The sequence below is a fragment of the Cupressus sempervirens genome, chromosome 8 (assembly GCF_028749045.1).
Source record: "Cupressus sempervirens isolate cs-2001-9-10 chromosome 8, ASM2874904v1, whole genome shotgun sequence".
Taxonomy (NCBI): domain Eukaryota; kingdom Viridiplantae; phylum Streptophyta; class Pinopsida; order Cupressales; family Cupressaceae; genus Cupressus; species Cupressus sempervirens.
In genome coordinates this window covers 773592530-773618739 of record NC_143125.1, presented here as the reverse complement: position 1 = coordinate 773618739, position 26210 = coordinate 773592530, and the positions used below count along the sequence as shown (strand labels likewise).

At 34.1% G+C, this 26210-nt stretch overlaps 1 pseudogene; it reads right to left on the bottom strand.

The window, feature by feature from the left end:
• Positions 1 to 56: 56 nt before the first annotated feature.
• Positions 57 to 17299, bottom strand: LOC149544700 (uncharacterized; annotated as a pseudogene).
• Positions 17300 to 26210: the final 8911 nt, after the last annotated feature.

The following is a 26210-nucleotide window of genomic DNA, read 5'->3' as shown; positions in this document are numbered from 1 at the left end:
TACTACCTATAGAAGTATAATATTTTTATATTAGATCACTGTAGCAAAAAAAAAATTTACAATGTAAAATTGTGAATGCATGGGAAAAAGATTTTCAAAATCTTATCAACTTTCTCAAAATAGTTTTTTTTCAACACAATAAATACCAATACTATTGTAAAACTTGCTACACATGATATTGTTAGAATGGGGTTGCCACTGCAAAAAAAGACCAATATGTCAATGCCTGATACAACCACTCAACTTATAGTACATAGGAGGCAATTAAGCCCTTGTTAGGAATCTTGAGGGGAGCACTGGACAAATTCCAATAATCTCCCCCTCAACATTACCCGAGGGTCTAAGGATTTGAACTTGTGACCAAGCTTTGATACCACTTGTTAGAATGTGGTTGCCATTGCACCAAAAGACCAATCTGTTAATGCCTGATACAACCACTCAACTTATTGTGTGGAGGAGGTAGTAAAGACCTTATCACAAATCCTGAGGGGAGCAATGAACAAATTTCAAACATATATTCCCACTCCACTATCATACCAGATACTTTTTGGGCTTTTCTCTTCTCTAGTAAGAGTTTTATAGATGGGAGAAGGACTACAAGTAAATTTAGGCCAAGAAAATTTCTTTGGAAATGGACAACCCCAAAGATTTGGATTGCCTAAATATGATGATTCACTAAATGTTGCCATGTGTCCTCCTTGTGGTATACTCCCTACAAGTTGGTTGTTGGAAAATTTTAGGTCTTGCAAATAGTTCAAAGAAGCAAGATCTGAAGGAATCTATCTAGAAAAATGATTTCTAGAAAAGTTTAATGTTTCCAACCAAGTCATTTTTACAATGCAATTTTGAATAGGACCACTTAAATTTTTCGTGGAAATGTTGAGCAACTTCAATCCCTTCAATTTCCCTAAATCATATGGAAGATCCCCACTCAATTGATTGTCTAAAAGGTCTATGCTCATCATGTTAGGGAAATATATGTGTACTAGTCATCTCTACCTTTGGAATTTATAGCCAATCCATTCTTATACATGTATTGAATCCCAAAGTACTATACTCTTATAAGAAGTTGAACTTTAGAAAATTCATCATGGTTTTTTTCCATCAATTCTTGTAAACTAAAAATGTTATGTGGTATCTAACCTAAAAATCAATTCAAAGAAAGTTCCAAGATTTGTAGGTTCTTCAGTTGCCCAATATCAGTAGGAATACCACCAACAAAATTATTCTTCCTCATTGCTAACACTTTCAGCTATGAAATGTTTTCAATTGAATTTGGAATGTTGCCTCCAAAGATGTTTTTCCCAAAATCTAACAAATATAATCTTGTGCAATTTGATATAGATGAAGGCAATGGTCCACTCAACTCATTATTCTCTATGACTAGGGACTTTAGTTCACTCAACTTACCAAACTCATAAGGAATCATTCCCCTAAAATTATTATTTGCCAAGTTAAGTAATTGAATCTTAGAGGAATTGTTCCATTAAAATTGTTATTTATGAAAAATTGCAATCTCCAATGAAGCGATATCCTGTATGTTTGGAGAAATATTTCTTGTCAACAAATTATCATTGAGTAATAGTATAGTTATATTAGGAGGCCACATTGATGGAATCTGACCATACAATGCATTTTTTGACACATCAAGTGTTGTTAATGGATTCACACCTGATGCATTCAGCAAAAGTTGACTTCAGAGATTATTTTTTGTAAGATTGATGAAAATAATATTCATATCCAGTATGCATGAAGGAATCTCTCCAATAAGATTCTTGTCAACCAATTGTAACTCTATAAGTGAGAACTCAGTTGAAATCCATAAAAAAATTTGACCATCCACCTTACATGATATTATAAATAACCAAAGTAATTGGAATGGAGGAATCCAAGTGGTACTAATATTATATACACAATTTGACAAGGCCAAACTTGTCAATCCAGTAAGGTTGTAAAAGAAAACCTTTGAAATTACTTGTTGACTGTCTACTGATAGAAAGAGACTTTGAAGTGAAGAAGGTAGCATGAAGGAAGAATTTCCCTTGTTGAATGAATTCCCATCAGCATAGAGCTCAGTAAGTGAGGAGAGATTTGAAAATGAGGATGGAAGAGTTCCATTTAATTGGTTGTAAAATACATCCAAACATTCCAACAAAGAAAGATTATCTAAGGAAACTAAGACATAACCACTTAGTTGGTTTAAGGATAGATCCAATCTCTCCAACAAAGAGAGATCACCCAAGAAATTAGAGATAGGACTACTTAGTTGGCTATGGAATAGAAAAAAATTCCCAACGAAGAGAGTTTGCCAAAGGAATCAATGATAGAGGCACTTAAGGTGTTATTAGAAACATCAAAATACTTCAAGGAGGACATCTTCAAAGAGTTTCAGTTTGAGTCAAGTTATTATTGTATATGTGTTTGAGCTAGGTCTCCATAAGTCTTAGTTAGCTATCAATTTTATGTGTTTGTTGTCAAATATTGTAAAGATAATGACATTCTTAAGAAATATGTATTGGCCCATAGACCTGAACAAAATGGTGTTGGTGAAAGTAAAAATAGAACAATTGTTGAATGTTCTATGATAATGCTAAAAGAAAAGAATCTCCCTAATAATGTGTGGACTAAAGCAGTTAATACAATTGTGTATTTAGTAAATACAAGACCTACCATGTATCTTGCAAACAAAACTCCTTATGAAACTTTTCTTGGAATTAAGCCAGTTGTTAGTCATTTGAGAACTTTTGGAAGTATGGCATATTGTCATATTCCAAAAGAGAATAGAAACTTGATGAAAATTCATTCAAATGTATATTTGTTGGTTATTGTATTCATCTCAACACCTACAAGATTTATAATCCTACTACTCATAAGGTATTTTCTAGTAGAGATGTTGTATTTCATGAATTTGAAAATGATGTTCAGGATGAAGAAAATGTGGACAAAATCATTTCATTAAAGGTACTTGAAGAAGACAATGTAAGTTCAGCTATTGTAGATCAACAAACTCATGATAAAAGTAAGCATGAGACAAGTTAAGTTGAGGCCAAACCATGCAATAATGAAGTAGTAAGAAGATCTACCAGGAAAGTCAAGACACTAATTAGGTATAATGATTATGGCTCAATGACTCAAATAATGTGTAGATGAACCTCAAAATTTTGAAGAAGCTGAGAATCATAAAGAATGGATGAATGCAATGAAGAATATGTTTCAATTATGATTAATGAAACTTGGGAACTAACTGAATTACCACCAAATAAAATTCCAATTGGCTTTAAATGGTTGTTCAAAGTAAATTTTAATGCTAATGGCATTGTTGATAAATATAAAGTTAGATTAGTTACAAAAGGGTACTCACAAAAGGAAGGAATTGATTATGAAGATACTTTTTCACTAGTAGCTAAAATGAATACTATTATACTAATGATTTCACTCACTACTAAATTTGATTGGGTTCTTCATCAAATGGATGTTAAATCAAGATTTTTAAATGGTGATTTAAGAGAGGAAATTTATCATGTTCAACTTGAAGGTTTTGTAAAATAGGGAAAAGAGAATTTGGTGTGTAAGTTGAAAAAGGTATTATATGGTCTCAAACAAGCACCAAGATCATGCTATGAGAAAATTGATAAATTCTTGTTTCAACAAGGATATATCAATAGTAAAAATGATCCAAATTTGTACATAAAGAATGATGAACATAGGAGTGTTGTTTTGATTTCTTTGTATGTGGATGTCTTAATCATAATAGGAAGTTCTATAGAGTTTATTAATACAACCAAGGCATCTCTATCACAGACATTTGAAATGTAGGATCTTGGAGAAATGCATTATTGCTTACAAATTGAGGTGTGGAAACAAAATGGTAAGACTTTGATTGCTCAAAGTAAGTATGCAAAGAAGTTAATCCAAAAGTTTAATATGCAAGATTTTAAAGCAATGTCCGCCTCCCAATTAGATCAATAACTTGGTTTTAGAAACACAACTCACAGATTATACATCCAAAATGAGCAGTTATCTTTCTAATAGAGAAGGCTCATTTAAATTGTCAACCCAAGGATGTATACTTGAAACAAGTCTGCAAAGTATATGCACCATGAAACTCTCTAAGTTATTCTATCATTGCAAAATATAAGCTATAACAATGCTGGAAATAAACTAAATACACAGTAATGGCTACATGAAACTGCACAGTAGTTGCTGCAGGAACTGTATATTTTCTAAACTATTTACATCTCTATGTATTTCTGCATCTCTCTACTTCTCTACCTCTACTTCTACCTCTAACAACCCTCTAACTACTTTCTAACCACTTAACAAGATTCCCTGTCATCCTTTTAAATAAGGAAGAATCTTATTACAAAAGTAAAGACAAAGTAGGCTGAATTTCAGTTCCACATTTTCAGCACTCCACTCAAATGCATGGCTCTCTTTCATTATTGTGAATTAGTTCAAACCCCTTTACCATGTCATGCTCCTCATCTTCATCTTTCTATATCATTTTGAAAATATAAATTTTATTAAGTAATGTGAAAGTTATGGTCATTTTTCTGAAAGTGATTTTATGCTGCCTAAAAATGTGCCGCTTTTTCCTCAACCAACTTCTAATCTATGTTGCTCATTAACTACTTCGAAACAACTCAAATTCTCAAAAGGGTTTATGCTCCTTAATCCTAGCTTTCCAAAACCGTAAGACATTCTTAATTTCATTAAGAATTGAGCATGATATGCCTATTTTTCTAGAACTGGCTTTTAACTTTTTCTTCATTTCTTGTACTTGCTAAATATTGACAAGTGTCAACTTTCTTTTCCTTCTTTCCAGCTGCATGAACGACCCAAATAACTCACATACAACATGTTAACCACCTCAAGAATATTATTATTCAATTTTAACCATTTATCACAAAAATCATCATAATCTAGCATCAACTAGCTATACATGCAATTGTTAATCAATACATCATTTATCATAGTTAATGCTTCATAAACCAAGTTAATATATGGAAATGGCTTGGATATATATTGAAACTATGGGTTAAAGTTTTATAATAGATGGATATAGATATGACATTTTATAGGCTCATCAAGCACCATGTACTCCTTTGGAACAAAATTTCATGTTCTCTTGTGGCAGTGACACTTTAGCAGTCAATGGGACATTGTCTAGGAAAATGGTGGGAACTCTCACCTACTTGACCACTAAAAGACTTGATATTTCATATTCTGTCAACATGCTTAGCTAATTCATGGATAATCCTCTCAAGGTGCATTGGAATGTAGTAAAAAGAGTTCTTCAATTCCTACAAGGCACCATATCTTTTGGCATTGAATATACCAACCATTTGAATATTGAGTCGACAGGTTACTCTGATTTTGATTGGGCAGAGATCCAAATGATCATAAATTAACAACTAGTTATGCATTAAACATAGGATTAGGTTTTTTTTCTTAGACCAAAAAGAGGCAACTAACTATTTCTCTTTCATCTACTAAAGTTGGGTACAAAGCATTGTGTAGTGCTACCTATGAAGCAATTTGGAAAAGGATAATTCTTGAAGATATGGAACAAAATCAAGATGGACCTACTCCAATCAAATGTGAAAATCAAAGTACAATCAAGATGGCCGATAATCTAGTTTATCATGCAAGATCAAAGCACATTGAAACTCAACATCATTTTGTAAGAGAGAAAGTTCAATCTCAAGAAAGAGAGCTACAATACTGCACCATAAATGATAATATGGCTAATGTATTCTCTAAGTCATTGGGAAAAATAAAGTTTGTAAAATGTAGAGATGTGTTAGGAGTGCATCTTAATTCCCTTGTTGATTAAGGGGGAGTTTTCAGATAAATCAACAAAGAGAGAGTCTTAGTTTGAGTTCTAATAGGAGTCTGTAAGGAAGTAGCGATTTATTCACAATTCTAGTTTTTTGTCAACAATTCTAGTTTGCTATCAGTAAAACTTAGTTTTCTATCAATTGATCACAACTAGATGTAGAGTTTGTTTCTAGTTTTATAGGAGAGCAGTTGGTTATAGTTTGTGTATAAATATGCATTGCTTATGCTATTTTCAATAGACAAATTTAGTGTGCTCTTCATTTGCTCTATTTTATGCTTTGTATTTTTGTTGTTCTATGAGACATCTCGTGTGGAGATGGTGTGTCCAATGGTGTTTTGAAGCTGGATGGTAGTTGCATAACTATGAGAAAGTCTTACGCTATGACATATTTTCAAAGTATAATTTCTACATAATGTTTCCTTTGGTTAGTTGTCAAATTAAGCGGGGGTTTTGGAGTTAATGTTCCAACAGTGGTCAATAATAATTGTTGCACATGTGACAAACATTGTTGAGTTGTTAGCAAAAAAAAATTTAGTTTAGGTGTGAGTCAAAGAGCTTTAGTTTGAATCAAGTTCTCATTGTAGATGTGTTTGAGTTTGGTGTCCATAAGTCTCAGTTAGCTATCAAGTTTATGTGTGTTATCAATCATAAAGTAGTTTTTTATCAATTTGATTAGCAGTCATTTAGGAATGTTGTTCGGTCAAGATATTATATAAATTTAAATCTATTATTCAATAATAATAAGCTAGAATTTCTTTCTTTCTCTCTCTTTTTTTTTGTTGTTCTACTTTTCTAATATGGTATCAGAGCCATCTTCCTATTAAGTTTTTTCTATTAGAGAATTATTTTTGAAGAGATTGGTTTTTTGAAAAATAGGAAAACAATGTGGTAGAGGCTAGATGGATGCTCAAATAGTTTGAGGTGCAATAGGATCGGAGAAGCTATACCTTTGTGAGGGTTATGAGGCCTTCTATGTGGATATGATGTGTCTAATAGTTTGAGGAGATTTGAAAGTCTAGAAGCTTAGCATCATACCTTTACAAGGGTTATGAGACATTTAATGTGGAGATAGTGTGTCCAATGATGTTTTGAAGCTAGATGATAGTTGCAAAACTATGAGAAAGTCTTACTCCTCTATGACATATTTTAAAAGTATAATTTCTACTTTTAATGTTTCCTTTAGTTGTCACATTAAATGGAGGTGTTGGAGTTAATGTTCCAACATTAGTGAATAATAATTGTTGCACATGTGGAAAACCTTGTTGAGTTGCTGGCAACACCACTTTAGTTTAGGCGTGAGTCAAAGAGTTCTAGTTTGAATCAAGTTCTTATTGTAGATATGTTTGAGGTAGGTGTCGATAAGTTTTAGTTAGCTATCAAGTTTGTGTGTATTATCAGTCATGAAGTAGTTTGTTGTCAATCTAATTAGCATTCATTTAGGAATGTTGTTGGGTCAAGATATTGTATAAATTTGATCTATTCTTCAATAAAATTAAGCTAGAAGTTCCTTCTTTCTCTATTTTGTTTCTGCTATTCTATTTTTCCAAAACATCTTCCCTAAAGTATATGGAATCTTACCACTCAAGAAATTTGCACAAATTTTTAAATAAGTTATAGAATAGAAACTATCGAGATATAATGGTAAGCTTCCATTTAGCTTGTTTTAAGAAATATCAACTAGGCTAAGGTTGTTGAACAAACAAATATTAGTGAGGAGAGTTTCACCTTCAAAATTGTTATAAACCAAATCAAGAATAGCAAGAGAAGAAGACAACATGGAATATTCCCACTCAACCTATTGCCCCATAGATGCAACTCTATGAGTGAAGAAAGAATTCCCAGATATGAAGGTAAGGTTCCATTCAGTTGGTTGCCAAATAGATCAAGCTCCCTGAGGCTTCTGAGGTTACAAATAGTAGTGAGGACAATTTCACCTTCCAAATTGTTAGTGTACAAATCAAGGATAGAAAGAGAAGAGAGATATTCCAAGCATGGAGGAAGAGTACCAAGGATATCAAGGGGAAATTATGCAAGATAGATGAAGATATGAAGGCAAGTGCACATTAGCTATCACTTGACCCAAGCCATAGCTCTGCATATTATACAAAGATTAGATATCTAACCAATCTACAGGTAGAAATATTAAGGGAAGAAGCCTAGATTAGGGCCACATTTGAAGAAATCCAAGGCACGATTCTTCCAAACATGGATGCATTGAAGACACATATTGCTCATGCAAAGACACTCATCCATGATAAAACCTTATTCATCACTAATCACATGATATAATTATCAACAGAAGCTCAGATTGCATTGCATGCAAGCAAGGTATTACAGGAGAATTGGGAAAAGACAATGGTACTCATCCTCAAGGTACATTCTAAATTCTTGTCACATTTTTGTATTAACATATAGTCATCATACACCTTTGGAATTTATGTCAAAAAGGGGGAGTAGTGTATATAATATGTAAAGGAGGAAAAGTATACTATACCATGTATATAAGGGAGATATATGTATAGGGGAGAAATATAGTATAAATAAGTAGAAAATACTTTTACACAAGCAATTTTGAAAAATTAGAAAAATAGAGTATGTTATCATGCCACAACAAATGGAAGTCAAATTTGAGTTGAAGACACAGGATAATGGGAAAGGAAGTTTTGACTTATAATTTTGAATGATCAAAATTTTGTTTTGATAAGCGTTTTTGTCACTAATGCCAAAGGGGGAGATTGTTGACATAAAAGGTCAATTTTTCTATTAGTAACTTACACTTAGTCAATTGGTTACATTGCTACCGAGCTCTATAGTTGCTCCTGAGCTTATCATTTAGTTTGCAGTGTTGACCAAATAATCTAGTTGTACCCCAACTAAGTAGTCACTTTATAGTGTTTTTTGAGCTACATAGTTTTTTTGACCTACACAGTGTTTACCGGGCTTCAAAGATAAAGTTCAATACAAACTGAGCATAGTAGTGGCTACTGAGTCAGTTAGTGAAAATGAAGAAAATAATAGCATTAACCAAGCTCTGTAGTGTAAACCAAGTCTAATACTGTCTACCAAGCTCATAGGGTTAACAAAGTGGATTTAGTATTGATCGAGTCATGTAGTGTCAATTGAGTAATCTAGTTGCTACCAAGTTTCTCAGAGTTCACCAAGTCACACAGTACTGACTGAGTTCAAGCTACTTGGAAGTTATTAGTATGGACCAAGCCTCTTTTTCAATTGAATGCCAATACATGTCAAGTGTTGATAGTGGTTTTTGAGTATTAGAACCTCACCAAGTTTATCTTTAGAACCCAAGTTACTATAGTCGGGTTGGCTTTATGAATTATGATGAAAATGGTATTGTAGCCAACTCCAATAAGTTATGATTTGGATTGGTTTATATGTAATGCATTGTAGCATATGTATCCAAATACATAAGAGTGAAGAATATATGATGAGCATAAGTGTGAATTAAGAATGCTACAAGTAGTATAAGAGACAAAAAATATTTATCTATGACAACTAGGTGATCATTACATTACAAAGAATCTCAACCAGAAAATAAGAGTCGTAGATCAAATATTAGCTACTAGTTCATCCTAATAGGTGTATCAATTAAATCCTTTAATATGGTAGACTTAATAGTCTTTGACAAATATCTTTACTAAGTGCATACTTCACTGTATGTTTTGTAAATCCTTTCACAAGCTAGATCTAACAGTCCTTATTGCTCCTAACAAGGCACATCGGCAGAAGTGATCAATTGCAAGCCTTAATAGATCAACTTTATACTGTAGTACTAAAGCTTGTGGGTATCATCCCCACCCCAATTTTACTTTCTACCTAGAAGGCTTCTCGATCACCATATCTTGTGTCAATTTTTTATGAATGTTTTACTACTTTCATTATTTCTTGCATGAAATTAGATCATAAAATTATAGGAAGGATTCATTGGTGAAATAAGTTAAAGTTTAATTGGTTCTTGATTCACCCCTTTCCTCTTAGTAACCTTGTCTACCTTATATTTCCAATAGATTGACCCTATTAGGATTATGTGTACATATGAGTCCCTGTTAGGAGACTTTGAATCCATGTTAGGAGATTCCAACCCTATTAGGTGTTTTGGAAGACAACTAGACCCACTACCCAAATAGTTTCAAGGTTAAGATCAATGAACCCACTATCCAAATGATCTATGTATTATTCCTTGCAGAATAATAGAACTAAATTGTACTTCTTCCTCTATCTCTATCCTATCAACTGAACCTCTTCTCCTTCAAATCTTGTAACTAGATCTCATATTGCACATCCATTGATCCCTTGAATCACTGACACACATTCAATAAGCATTCTGCTCCTTCTCGCACTACACACTAATACTTTGCATTCCACTTGGTCCTCTTCACCAAGATACATTACAAATAAGGAAAAACACTTTCCTTTAAACCGTATCTTCATAATAATTCCTTGAGTCAGCCTTGAGGATTTCTTAATTAGTTAAAATAAGATAATTAATTAATTCACAATTACAATAGCACTATCAGCTCAGAGTCTATACAAAACTTCACACGTGTGATACCATGTCTTGTGCACATGCTGGCATCACCACACGTCTATCCTATATCACTATGTGACTACATATCTCTTCATTACATCTCAGATGAAAGATAGCGATTGATCTTCATAATTCTATTTTCCAATGCTCTATTTTTGCACTACTTCACTTCCATACACCATGGACTCAGACTTATTCCTCTTAACCATGTCATCAAGAAGACCTCAGGAACATGTCCTTCACTACGTGTTTGATGTAGGAGCATCCTGGGCATAAGAGCAATCTTGAATCACCAAAAAATATTTTATTTTTAGTCTTTTCTATTTAATAAGGACTCGTAGACAAGGTGGTTACTATTTATAAGAACTTGCTATGTTTAGTAAGTTTATAATATGAGCTCGTAATGTTCTCATTTTCTACATGAAGGTTAATTTTAGTGTTATAAGCATAACATAAAGATCTCATTGCTCCAACTTAAGTATTAGAGAAGTTATTGCATATTTTCGGTGGAAATATTTGTAGAAAAATCTTCAGGCTCACTGTTGGATGCCTTAGATTGCCTAGATGAGGTCCAAAAACTTGATGGAAGGGTGCTTGCACTGTTTCAAGCCTGTAGATCATGAGCTAGCATTTCCCAAAAGTGTTTATAATAGACAATCAAAGCAACAGTTCGTGAGTTATGGCCTTTCAAAGTTTGGCTACTCAAAATATCTAAAATAATTGTCAAAGATGTATTTGACCAACTCTATATACTATTATTAGGGTCCATCGGCCCTAGGTACTAAGTTTCAATGCCTAGAACCTTTCTGGGTAGCATAAAATTGTCTAATTAAGAAAGGCCCAAAATTTTTCTAGAGCAACTCTAGGTGGTAGTTCATAGCTTAGTCATGTAGATTATTGTAATGAAGGCACCCATGTGGGTTACCATTTTGCACTTATGAATTATATAATTTCGCATTTGTAGCGCAAGTAAGAAGTGCATTTTTTTCTCGCATTTTTTGTTGTTTCTTTGTTTCTGTCATGAGTTTATGGTTTTAAGGGGAGCACCCTTCATCAAGTGGTATTCAAGCTAGAGTTCTTGAGAGTGTGGCCAAATCACCAACTGTGAGCCAGTTCACACCAGGACCATGGTTTTGGCTGAGTGTGTAGATAGATCATTGATTGTGAGGTAGTTTGCACTAGGGTTTCAACAAAAGTGTGAAAATGCATCCAAAAAGAGATCATGGTGGAAAAGTTGTAGGTGTTACACCTAAGGGTTTCCTAGCCCTACAAAGAAAAATGAAGGCATTGGAAGAACAAATGTGTAGAGGAATAAATCTTCATGTAAGAGATGAAAGTGAGGATGAGGACGAAGTAGAAGAAAATGCCGAAGCAAAGGCAATTCTAAACCCAAAGGAAGAGAGGCTTTTTAGGGCCATCTCAAAGATTAGAAAAAGACCTAAGTTTGAAGTTCTCACATTTTCAAAAAATCTTAACCTAGAGGACCTGATCAATTGGATCAATGAACTGGAGGAGTACTTTGATTATGAAGATATTGATGATCTTGATAGGGTCAAGTTTATGAAGTTGAAACAAAAGGGACATGAAAAGATCTGGTGGCAGGAGGTTTAGTTTGAGCAAAATAGAAAAGGAAAGAAAAAAATCACTAGATGGGAATGGATGGTGGGTAAACTGAAGTGAAAATTCATTCCCATGGATTATGAGCTTGATCTTTTGAAGAAAATGAAAGGGTTGAAGCAAGCAAGAAAATCTGTTCAAGAGTATACCGAAGAGTTCTATTGAGTTCTCATTAGAACCAACCATGCAAAAGCTAATAAGGAGAAAGTGGCTCATTATCTTTCTGGGTTAAAGCCAAGAATTTAGAACAAGTTGAGTTTGGTTCGAATGAATAGTATTGAGGAGGCATACTATTCTTCCCTAAAATTTGAGGAGAAACTAAGCAAGAAGTTTGATAACAAAAATAGCAGAAGAGGTCACAGTGGAAGATCTGGTAGATGATCAGAAGAACAAGGATGAGGGTAGAAGTAGAAATCAGAACAAAAGGGGAAACAATTCTAATTATTTCCATGATCAGAGCAATAGAGATTAGAGAGGAAGAGGTAGAGGACAAGGATCTTGAAGAAGAGGTTTCTGTGGGAAATGTTTTCACTATAGAGAAGAAGGGAATAGAGCATTTGAATGTTCCCAATACTAAGGAAGGATAGATTGAAGAACAAAAGGCTAGGCTAGAATTGCACATGTTGATGAAGATGCGAGATCTTCACATTTTAAATATGCTAAAAGACAAGAAATCCTAGTTAACAGAAGAGTCCTACTGAGTGGTGAGAATGAACCTGATCAAAGAAGGAGCTTGTTTCGCACAAGGTGCAAATGTGAAGATAAGTGTTGTGATGTGATCATTGATGGTGGAAGTAATAACAATTTGGTGTTAGAAATTATGGTCATAAAGTTGAAGCTAAAGAGATAAAAACACCTACGTCCATACCATATTGCTTGGGTGCAAGATGAAAACAAGGTCATGGTCAATGAGTAGTGTTTAGTGAAGTTCAAGATTGGAGGCTACTAAGGTGAGGTACTATGTGATATCATACCTATGGACATATGTCATATGTTGCTAGGTAGACCATGGCAGTTTGATAGGCATGATGTACACGATGGGCAAGCAAATACCTACACTCTAACTAAGGATGGAGTGAAACATAAGTTGAAGCCATTGAAAAAGAAAAAAGAAAAAATATGTAGTGCTGCCAGAATATGTTTTGTTGATGGAAAAGAGTTTCTCAAAGGTATGATATGTGAGCATATGTGTTTTGCTATAATTCCAAAAGATAGTAAAGAAGAAGTAGAGGAGGTACTTATAGAAGCTGCAGATATGTTGGAAGAGTTTTCTAATATTGTATCAGATAATGTACCTAATGGCTTGCCCAATGAGGAAGATCAATCACCATATGGATTTGGTTCCAGAAGCCAGTTTACCAAACAAGGTAGCACATAGAGTAGAAATTAAAGAGTTGAATAGACAAGTTCATGAGTGGTTATAGAAGGGGTTGATTTGAGAGAGTTTGAGTCCATGTGCTATACCAACCATATTAGCACCAAAGAAGAATTGAGAATGGAGGATGTGCACAGATTCTCATGCTATCAATAAGATCACAATCAAGTATAGATTTCCATTTCCAAGGATCGATGATATTATGGACTGTTTGAGTGGAGCTGAGTATTTCAAAAAGATAGATCTAAAGAGTGGATACCATCATATTCATATTAGAGAAGGTGATGAGTGGAAGACTACTTTCTAGATAAAAGAAGGACTGTATGAATGGTTCATCATGCCTTTTGGGCTAACCAATGCACCAAGCACTTTCATGAGGCTCATGAATGAGGTACTAAAGGAGTTTTTGGGTAAGTTTGTTATTGTTTACCTAGATGATATTTTGGTCTTTAGTAAGACATTGAAGGAGCATTTGATCCATATTTGCAAGGTGTTTGATAAGTTGAGGGAAGAAATTTTTTTGATAAACCCAAAGAAGTGCAATTCTGTAAAGGAGTTGGTGTACCTGTGGTTGTTACTCTTAGTAGAAGGTTTGAAAATGGACCCAGAGAAAGTGAAGACTATCCTTGAATGGCCTACTCCAAGAAGTGTGATAGAGGTAAGATCTTTTCATGGACTAGCTAGTTTTTACTAAAAGTTCATAAGAGGTTTTAGCAGTACTTGTGGACCCCTGACTAAAATAAAGAGAGGGGATAGGAAAGAATTTAAGTGGACTATAGGAGAAAATAAGAGTTTCAATCTATTGATATAGAAAGTTACTAAGCAACCTATTTTAGCACTTCCTAATTTTAACAAGGTGATTCAAGTAGATTGTGATGCTAGTAGTACTACAATAGGAGTTGTTATGAGAAAATGAGGTAGACATGTTTCTTATTTTAGTGAGAAGTTGAATGATGCAAAAAAAAAAATTATGTTTATGGTCAGGAATTTTATGCTATAGTTCAAGCATTGAAGAAGTGGAGACACTATCTTCTTCCTAATGGGTTTGTTTTGTATACTGATCATCAAGCTTTGCAACATTTAAATAGTTAAGGGAAATTTAACCAAAGGCATTTGAAGTGGGTTGAATTTTTACAGAGTTATACATTTGTTTTGAAACACAGGAGTGGGAAGTCTAACAAAGTTGTTGATGCTCTTAGTAGAAGACAACTCGATACTTTGTATCCCAATGATGTTGATTTTGGTGAAGCATGGAAGACTTATATAGAACCTATTACACTTCACAGGATAGAGTGGTTGAATTTCATGATCTAGGATAGAATGTTGTTCAAAGGAAGCCAATTGTGCATTCCTAGAAGTTTAATGAGAGAGAATCTCATCAAGGGGAAGCATAGTGGAGGATTGGCTAGAAATTTTGACAGAGATAAGACCATTTCTTTGGTTGTTGAGAATTATTATTGGCCATAGTTGCAACAAGATGTGAATAAGTTTGTACAAAGTTGTAGAGTATGTGAGATGGTGAAAGGAGTGAAGTAGCATACAAGGTTGTATCAGTCATTACCTATACCAGAGAAGCCATGGGTAGATCTTAGAATGGATTTTGTTCTTCGATTACCCAAGAATTAGCATGGGTATGATTCTATTTTTGTGGTTGCTGACAGGTTTTTGAAGATGGAACATTTTATTCCTTGCAAGAAGACTAGTGATTTTGTTCATGTAGCAGAGTTGTTTTTCAGAGAAGTGGTGAGACTACATGGTCTGCCAAAGAGTATAGTTCCAGATCGAGATACCAAATTTGTTGGATATTTTTGGTGTACATTGTGGAAGAAGTTGAAGACATATTTGAAGTTTAGTTCATTACATCATCTATAGACTGATGGATAGACAGAAGTAGTGAATTGCAGTTTGGGAAACTTGTTTAGATGTTTAGTTGGAGACATGCCAAAAAGATGGGATTTGATTTTACCACAGGCATAATTTTCACATAATAATTCTATGAACATGAGTACTGGTAAATCACCATTCTGGATTGTATATGGGAGTAGTCGCAGAAATGCTTCTAAATTGAGGTTATTGGATAAAGGAGAGATAAGTAGTGTTGAAGTAGAAGAATTTGCTAAATATTTGAAGAACATCCATGAGGAGGTAAGGAAACACATCATAAAGATGAATACACAGTATAAAGTTAACGCAGATGTGAAAAGGAGGTATAAGAAATTTCAAATTGGAGATGAAGTCATGGTTCATTTGAGAAAAGAGCATTTTCTAGTGGGGACATATAATAAGTTGAATATGAAGAAGTTTGGACCATGCAAGATAGTGAAAAGGCATGATTCTAGTAATGCTTATGAAGTGGAGTTGCCTATTGAATTGAATATTTCATGATTATTTAATATTTTAGATTTGATAGAGTATTATGAAGGAGGTGACAGAGATGAAGTTGTAGAAGCACAATGGATTATTCTAGCAACTAGTTCAGCTACAAAGGAGATTGAGGAGATATTGAATAGTCATGTTAGAAAAAGTACAAGGAACAAAACTTATGAGGAATACCTAGTCAAATGGAAAGGGAGGCCAGTACAAGATTCATCATGGCTAGCAAGGGAGGAGGTTCACCACCTTGGTTTTCCTCTGAACACCTGAGACATGACAGAGTCACTTCTCAAATTACCCTAGGTGTCTAATGTAGGATCATCATGGGTGTAAGAGCAATCTTGCATCACCCAAAAATATTTTATTTTTAGTCTTTTCTATTTTAATAAAGACTAGTGGACAAGGTGGTTACTATTTATGGGAACATGCTATTTTAGTAAGTTTTTCATATGAGCTTAGAATGTTCTCATTTTCTACATAAAGGTTCATTTTAGAGTCATAAGCCTACCATAAAAATCCCATTGCTCTAGCTTAAGTAACATATAAGTTATTGCAGATTCTCAGTGGAAATATTTGTAGAAAAATCTCCATGCTCACCATTGGAGGCCTTAGATTGCCTAGATGAGGTCCAAAAACTTGGAGGGGCACTTGCACCATTCCAAGCCTATAGATCAGGAGCTGGCATTTCTAAAAAGTGGTTATAATGGCCAATTGGAGTGACGGTTCATGAGTTATGGCCTTTCAAAGTTGGGCTACCCAAAATATCTAAAATAATTGTCAAAGATGTATTTGGCCAACTCTATATGTATTGTTAGGGTCCTTCAACCCTAGGTATTAAGTTCCAATGTCTAGAACCTTCTCAAGTGGCATAAAATTGCCTATTTAAGAAATGCCCAAACATTGTCTAGAGCAACTCTGGGTGGTAGTTTGCAGCTTAGTCTTGCAGATTACTATAATGAAGGTGCCCATGTGGGTTAGCATGTTGTACTTGTGAATTTTGTAATTCCACATTTGTGGTGCAAATAAGAAGTCCATATTTTGTTGTCGCATTTGCTATTATTTCTTTGTTTCTATTATGAGTTTATAGTTTTAAGGGGAGCACCCTTCATCAACATCATCTAAAACTTCCTTAGCTTCTACACATCATAAGATTACCAATTGCTATTCATCCAGTCTTCATAGAATTGCTGCTATGTTGACATCAATGTTAAACACAATCATGAATGCAACATGTCAATACTCTCCAATGCTTAGGATACTCCCCTAATGTAGTATCATTATCATTCATGCTAACAAAATGTTCCAACAAGGAGAGATTATCTAAAGAAACTAGGATAGAACCACTCAGTTGGTTGTAGGATAGATCCAATCTCTCCAACAAAGAGAGATTTCCTAAGAAATCAGGGATAGGACTACTCATTTGGTTGTGAGATAGATTTCCAAAGCATGGAGGAAGAGTACCTATTAATCCCATGAGGGGTAGGTGAATGGACACAAGAGAAGTGAGGGTGCACAGGCTCTCAGATATGACTCCACCACCCTCCATTCCATTATAACCATTTTTATGAATGGAGACAACATGATTGGTGGTGTTATAGAAGAAAATGCCTTGCTAGAGACAACAATCTCCTCCCTCCTTCCACGAGCTCAAACCAGTGTAATCAGAAGAGAAATTAAAGGCTGATTTAAATCAAAGGAGAGCTTCCCATTCCTTGTGAATACATTTCTAGGAGAAGGGGAGGAGAAAGAGGAGAATAAGTGTAACAAAAAGAGTGAAGAAAAGAAACAACAAGTGGGTTGTGGAAGCCATTTTTAGTTTGGATGATATGGCAGGCAAGGAGAGGGCATGGCAATTATAAAGGATGGGGATGAGATTTGAGCCAATTGTAAATTGTAAAACAACCATTATGCCAACAACACTCCAAAACTTCCATTGAAATATCTCAAGACATGATAAAGATCTCTTCCTCTGTTATATTTGATTTTTCTTATTGACTATCTAAATGAAAACTATTTACAAATTTTGATGAATTTCTATAAAGTTATAATTTTCTAATTTGAAAAAATCATTTAATTCAAAAGTACTCAATGATATTTTAGATTTAGTTCATAATTTCCTCTTCAAACACTATTTTACTTCACTTTTAATCATTTACTTAAGTGTGTGTATATAGAACTATCTAGGTTCTTCTTGTGAGGTGTTAGAATGCTCCAACATTAAGAATGCATAAGATTAATTCATTTTAGTTGTTAGTATGAATTTCAAAGTAGTGCACCATATGATCTTTAACAAATATTAACTTCTAAACTATGTAGTTAAATTTTACTTACTACATACATTACAAAATTTCACTTGTTTTAACATTTAAAAAATAATGAAAGAACAAAAAAATTTCAAAAGACGCAATATTCATTCCTAGTTTGTTTGCACCAAATGAATTTGTGTGTTCATTAATTTGATAAAAACACCACTAGGGTATGTGCAAGATCATGACCAACTAAACTATGTCCTTAAGTGGCAATGAAAAATCAGCAAATCAGAGTTATGTCAACTTGATGTGCAATTTTGAAATTGTTATGAATTGTTAATCAAAAAGTTGTTAGATAAGAATATGTAGAAAATTGAATTTAGTTCTGAACTACTAGGCCTTATCTGAAAAAAGAAAAAAATTATTGGTTAAAATGTTGATTTTTAATGCAATACTATTTGGTAGAAAACTCCATTTAATAGGAAACTTCATAGATGGTTGGGACCCATATGTAAGGTGACCAAAAAAAGTGAGAACTTACACATGATAGTGTGAGCAATGTCAAAATTATAAAATTACAATATTTTTTTTAATAAGTTTGACATTTTCTCAAATATTTCTTTGTTGTATACTAGTAAATTTTATTTATAATTTATTTTTTAATATAAATATGTGAAGATCTATATAATGTAAAATTAATATATTAAGAATTGTTATGTTTGAAATTTTTCTTCTCAAAACAATGTCCCATCAACATGTAACTTCTCTTGAAAAGAATGAGAAAACTATGCAATCCGATTGTAGCACGGAAGTCTGACTATAATAATTAGTCCAAGTTCTGTAGGAAGTTTATGAGAAAATAGATGGGTATGGTTGGAACATGAAAACTTTTTCTAATGACCAAGTAGATGCAGCTACCTCCAATTAAGTTATTTTCAATGATTGCTAACTTAAGTATTTTTCAATAACAAGTTATGTAGAAAAAAAGTATTTTTCAAACAATTTTTTTTTATAAAGAATGAAAAAAGACATCCCATTGTACCACATACCTTTTCACAATAACTTCCTATCACTCCTCCATTTGGCTCCCATCTATTAGCTCCCCAACCTATGAAGTAGTGCACATATCATCAAGTTTAGCTCAATCCTAGAGAATTACATCATGGTTAATGTGTATTTTGTTTATTACATCTAGGCTCACTACCTAAACATATCAAGAGATGAGGAACGTACCTTTGCTACAAGTACATCCATGGCAGAAACAATCCTATCATCCTCATTGAGTCACATGTAAAATGCCTTGATCATTTTTGGATAGTTGTACATAGTAACTGGCTTCTTAAATATCACCTCATTTAAATATCTACATCAATTGGGTACTAAAAATACCACACATTTTCCCAAAAGCTAGATCCAACACTCTCATGAAAGTGGATAGTGCATATATAATCATATTTTTTGTCAATGATTCTAGCATATTCCAACAAAACATATGGGCATCTTATGCTTTGAATACCTTTCATGCTCTGATGCTAAACCAATTCCCCATTCTACCTTTTTCTCAAATTTCTTATCCATGACCTACTTATTTGCAAGCAGATACAAAATTCTCAAGTCCTTATTGTCTTTAAAGTTTGATATGTCAAGAAATGTAAATGATAATATATTCCTAAAAATACTTGCAAAATAAGTATAACCTTCTCTAATATTTGAGCAACCTCTATGTAGGTAATATGTTTAAATTGAGTTGAAACTAATTTGCGAAGATGATCTATGGCAGTCTAGTCGATTCTTTGGTTTATGAATTTCATATCATCAAAGTAATTATCGAGCAACCATTGACAAATGAATTTCGTATAATCTTCTACATAATTCATGTCATCCTGCAAATGAGATTACAAAACATTCTATAGTCAAACCAGCCATATAGTATTTGTAAGACTTTACCAATCTTCATCATTCCAATATCATTTAAGATCTTCACTAGTTATTTAAATCAAATTAAAAGATCTCAATTTTTTCATATAATTTTTTTATAAGGGCATCAATTATGAGAATCCAATTTAGTGTAAATCACATCAGATAACATACAAAAATGGGTAGAATAAATCATTGACATGCTCCCGCAACCATGCATCTATAAATAAAATCAATGAAAAAGAATACTACCAGCATAGAGTACAAGAGTTTCTATTCTAAAAGTACAAGAGTTTCTTTGGAAAAATCTACACTTTGAAAGTAAAAGAATTTCTATTCTCATCAAACCATTTCATATTTATTTTTACCATATCATTACTAATTTACTATTCTAGATTCAAACTATTTCATATCAGTTCCATACTATTATCAATTTAAATGTATGCCACATTTTCTTTAGAAAAATCTATAAAGATAATCACTGGTGATGTAATAAGTACAAAATCATACAACTAAAAACATTGAACTCTACACACCTTTTGCAAAGAAAAAAAATACTTACCAAGAATATTATTGTTTGGATTAATGGTTTGCATCATGTTTCCCTTCTCGTTTTTTTTTTGAAAAAAGAGGGGTAAAATTTTATTCAATTAAAGCCAAGATACAAAGAAAAGGCCAAAGGCCCAAAGCAACACTACATACTCCTATCCTCTAATAGCAACTGATCAATGATCTCATAATACTCATCATCCCTACCATTAATATCCCATCCAACCACATTCTCTGAAGCCCACTTTGTCAAACAATCCACTACTCTATTCCATTCATGAGGGAAGTGACAAAAGGAGATAGAGTCCAAGGACATACAAAGACTTAGAATTTGTCTGGCCATAGAGGCAAGTTTCCAACTAACATCTTCCAACCTCTGGTTATTCAACATATCCACAACAATCTGAGAATCAGACTCATAGATGATCTTTCACCATCCTAAAGTGCAACCATGCTCAATAGCAACCTTAATAGCCAGGGCCTCCATCAAATTATTAGAATGGTGACCCTTGTAAATAGAGAGGATAAAAACTGCATCACCATCACTATCTAAACCAATAGCACCGATACCAGCATCACCAAGGTTCCCATGAGAAGAACCATCTGTATTGATCTTCAAAATCCCAGTCGAGGGAGGAGACCACCTCCCATCCTAACACACTTGCTGCCTAACATGCCAAGGTCTTTTTTCCAGATTGACTCTCTGGCTATTAACTTCTAGGTTCAAATTCCTCACAATAACATGATCCCCAGGCTCTATAATATCAGACATATCACACTTTGCATATATTTTTTCCTGGAGCCTATTGAGAATTTTCTTCCATAATTGACTGCTCCCTAATTTGGAGTCACAAAAAATGTTGCAATTCCTTTCTAGCCAAAGGTTCCAGAGAATGAAAATTAGTCCAACCATCTAGGCAACCTATAAGAAAGAAGTATTCACTGGAGGTCTACCCAAACTTTCCCAAAAATCAATAAGAGAAGTGGCATGAATACACCCATGACACCAAGACTCCTACCATCTATGCCATATCTCTCTCAAAAAAGGGTAGAGAGAAAAGAAGTGAGAGGCACACTCCTCATTGTGCATACAAAGAAAGCAAACTGAAGGTCCTTGAAAGCCTCGTTTGCAAAGATTCTCCCAAGTGAGGCATTTCTTTTGAGCCAACATCCATAAGAAAAAATTACATTTGGGCCAAGAAAAGTGGCTCTAAACCTTCTTCCACTAGTGCACATCAGCTAGACCATGCAAGTTCCTATCAAGTGTAGCATAGCCTTGAGCCACTATAAAATTAGCCTTTGGACTAGGACTCCAAGCCAAGCTGTCCCTGACATTAAGTAAGCTGCAAAACCTAGTCTCCAAAACTTTAGAAAGAAAGGGACAATCCTCAATAGAGCCACCAACCGGCCACTCTTGAGAATCCTTCCAGCAAGTCACCTCAACCTGACCCAGGTGTTTGAGAGTCTCAAAATGCTCCACCTTAAGCTAGCCAACATTAGTAAAAGTATGGGAAAGGGGTAGAAGCTGGGGAAAACTAGAAATAATGGGAGGATGGCCATCCCAAGAGTCCTACCAAAAAAGAGTATCTGATCCTCTATTGCAAATCCAAAAGAGACCTTCCTTAACTAGATGGGCTCCCTTCTTAAGAGCATCCCAAATACATGAGCCTTTTCCCACCAAAGGAAGTCATGGCACCTCAGAGCAATCCACATCAGGAAAGTACTTATGGGAAAGGATCTTGGCCCAGTCTTGATCTTGATTGTTACGCCATCACCAATACAACTTGGCAGCCAAGGTTGTGAAAACAAGAGCCTTCAAGTGAAGCCCAAGGCCACTAGCATGTTTTAGTCTACACACTGACTCCCACTTGACTAGGCTCCACTTTGAGGAAAGAAAGCTACCAGACCAAAGGAATTGTCAAGATAAAGCATCAAAGTCCATCACAAAATTAGAGGGTGGGACCTAAACAAAACACCAATAAATGGGGAGAGATTGCACCACATTCTTTAGCAAAACCACTCTCCTAGCATAAGATAACCATATGTAAGTCCAGTGACTAACCTTACTCCTAAATTTATCCAAAATGCCCTACCAGTAATCCCTCTACTGAGAACCCAACACTATTACATTTGGGTTCAATTTTTGGTCAAAATTTTGACCAACTCACTAGTTGGTCAAAATTTTGACCAATCTATTGGTCGAAAACCCAAACAATTCATTGTCTAAGGTCATGTAGGAATTGGTTGAAATTTCAACCAATAAAGGTTGAAATTTTGACCAACAAAGGTAGAAAAAAATTTGCACATTGGTGGAAATTTTGACCAACAAAGTCAGAAAAAATTTAGGCGTTGGTGGAAATTTTGACCAATGAAGGTGCAAATTTTGACCAACAAAGGTGGAAAAAATTTGAGGCATTGGTGGAAATTTTGACCAATAAAGGTAGAAAAAAGTTTAAGAACTGGTGGAAATTTTGACCAATGAAGGTAGAAATTTCAATCAACAAAGGTCGACAAAAATTAAAGTGTTGGTGGAAATTTCCAACAACAAATGTCAAAAAAACCCAAGCATTGGTGGAAATTTTGACTAATGAAGGCGAAAATTTCCACCAACAAGAAGGTGTAAATTTTTTTCAGGCATTCTATAAAAAAATTCATATGTCTTGCCTATGATACGACATTTTACATGCATCCTACACTCTCTCATCTGACTGATGATGGATTATGCAAAGTGATCTGAAACCATGATTCTTAAAAACACACACAATCAAATCCAAAATGAACTTGCACTACAAATGGATTATAGAAATCTAATATTGTAAATTTTACATGGATGTCTACCAAGATAAATATATGTTTAAGTTGTGATTGTCCTCGTAGACATGCATGCAATTTTACCAATATCATATTTCCACAACTGATGTGTAGTGCAAGTTCATTTTAGATTTGATTGTGTGTTTTTTAGCATCATGGTTTTAGGTCACTCTATGTAATCCATCATTACCCAAATGAGAGAGAGTAGGATGCATGTAAAATGTCGTATCATAGGCAAGACATGTGAACTGTTTTATAGAATGCTCCAAAAACATCGACAATAAATAATATGAAGAATATATAATTAGTTATACAATTGAGAAAAATCATGTACCAGTGAGTTGGTCAAAATTTCAAGAAAAATAATTTTCACCAATAGGTTGGTCAAATTTGGTCAAAATTTGGTCAAAATTTGGGTTGAAAATTTGACCAATAAAGGTCAAAAATTGAACCCAAATGTACTAGTGCAAGTATGCTCACCAAGTTGACTCATTGAGTTTGGTCATCAAGTCACCCCACCAAAGTGCCTCATCAAGGTCAGTCTTGAGGTTTGTTCATCGAGCTTGGTCACCAAGTCAGCTTGCCATGTCACGTCTCTAAGTGGCCTTGCTAAGTCGGCTCGCCAACTTGCCCCACCAAGTTGGCACTTTAAGCCCACTCACCATGTTTAATTTTGAAAATAACATCTAATTACCAAAAATTGACATATTATGTCAACAATTAAATGGAAAATAGAGTAAGAAGGTATAGAAAATACCTTTTGTCCTCCTACTGCTTTGATACTATGTAGACCAAAAAATTTAGTGGTCAATGTGCTTTCATAAGTATGAACATGATTATAGTAATTTGGAAGCATACGAAGAAGTACCTGTAAAATGGTCACACTGGTAAACAATGAAGAAAAGAAAAACAATAGGATGCTGAAACCCTATGGAACATTAAGGAAAACTGAGGAATCCCATAATATAAAATTTGTGTACACTTAAATGTATAGCTTAAAGGACTCATTTAGTTACAGCTAGCACCTTAAGATACAAAGATGCATCAATTTCCAAGGATGCTGACAAAATTTGCCAAATAAACTAAGAACAATAACTCCCACTTTCTTTGACTAATTGTAAAAATTGCATAGATGACACTAAATTAGTATGCATGGTGTTTAAAATGTAAATCTCTTGTACACCCAAAACCAAGTGTGGCAAATTCAAAATTTTGTGAATCCAATATGTCTAGGGACAAACACACAAACTCAATAGTATATTTCAATATAGTCTTCTTCAATAACAAGAAATAGACTAAAAATAAATACACATTTTAAAGTCATATTGTTTTCATCATTCAAATATTACACATATACATTTTTCATTCTCTTGTTAGTCTGTCTCTGAATTTCTTGTTAGCAAAATCAATAAACATTACAAGGCATATCCATATAAATGTAAAATATTGAGCAAGTCGCTAGTCATATGCATGAATATGCAAATAAATATGTGAACCTGATTTCCAATTGCAGATTGAGAATTAAGTCATAATTTTTGTGCCCTTTATAGATAATTTCACCCAGTCTCTTACTTTCATTTGATTCCCATTTATGCCCTCTTTTCACAGCCTTGGAAGGCACATTTATTCTGGATACCTCATTAATCAAAACTCCTTGAACATATTCTCTCTTAATAGTAGATTGCATAGGAAAAATTTTGGGATCACAAGTTCTGACACCCTCATCATTATCATCAAATTCCTCACTACTTGAGCTTCTTATCCCATCAAAGGAAAAGGTTCTTACTATTCAGGATTCAAGGGTTTTTGAGGATGTTGTTTCAGAGCTAGGGGCATAAGAAGTATTCAAATAAACCTCAAAATTAGATATAGAAGAGCTTCTCTCCTTCCAACAAAATTGCTCATCAACGGAGAGATCGTCATGCTGATCCACATTGGAAGGCGAGGATTCCAAAAGGTGGCATAGCCTAGTCTGATCGCCACATGTAGGATAAAATGTACCTTTCCCATCTTTGAGCCCCTTACTCCAGGTCCCCATATAACAACTCCCATCTACCCATCTGTAGACTTCATGGCCATGCTTCAACCCATCAAGCCATTGCCCATCATATTTATCCCCATTGGTCTGACTCATAATCCCCATTTGATAATGGGTTTCCACCATATCTTCTAACTTATCATAAAAGGCAACAAGGTTAAGCCTGCTAAGGTTGGCATGAAAATCTAGCTTCTCTTTTTCTTCCTTGAAAATCACTTCTTTGAAGGCATCATAGTATACAATCTTCATCCTCACACATCTATTTCTACAATCTCTTAGTCTTGCCATGTGTTCCGCTTCCTCCAATTTCACCATTTTTGCCTTTAGCTTATTGATGTTCTCCATGAGCTTTTCCTCACCTCCCCTGCCACTCTTAAGCAAAGACTGGCCTGGTAAGAAATAAAAAGAACAATTCTTAGTACATTGTAATTTAACAAACAAATTGTGCATGACAAAGATTTTCATCGTTAAACTCAGTTTCATATGTACCAATTTACTATGGATTGATGTTTTCTACTTATGATTGTGTATAAATATATTTTAACTATAAGACAATTATTAGGATTCAATTATATAATTTTTGAATCCAATCTATTGATTCATTTACATGAATAAATGATCGGCTGTATATAAAAATCTATGACTTTTTAGTTGAATTTATGTACTCATTTCTCATGAGTAGCTGTATACAAGAATCTCTCTCATGAGAATGATGGTAGTAGATGGATGCAATAAAAAGACAAATAAAGAGGAAGGAAATAAATGGACAAGTTATTATGGATCAGTTAAGTAGGTTCTTATCACTGATTACTTATGAAAAATAGACCAACAAATTTAATTGAAAAACTACACAATTAAATTCTAGTTCTAGAAGTATCATAATTTAACTTGCT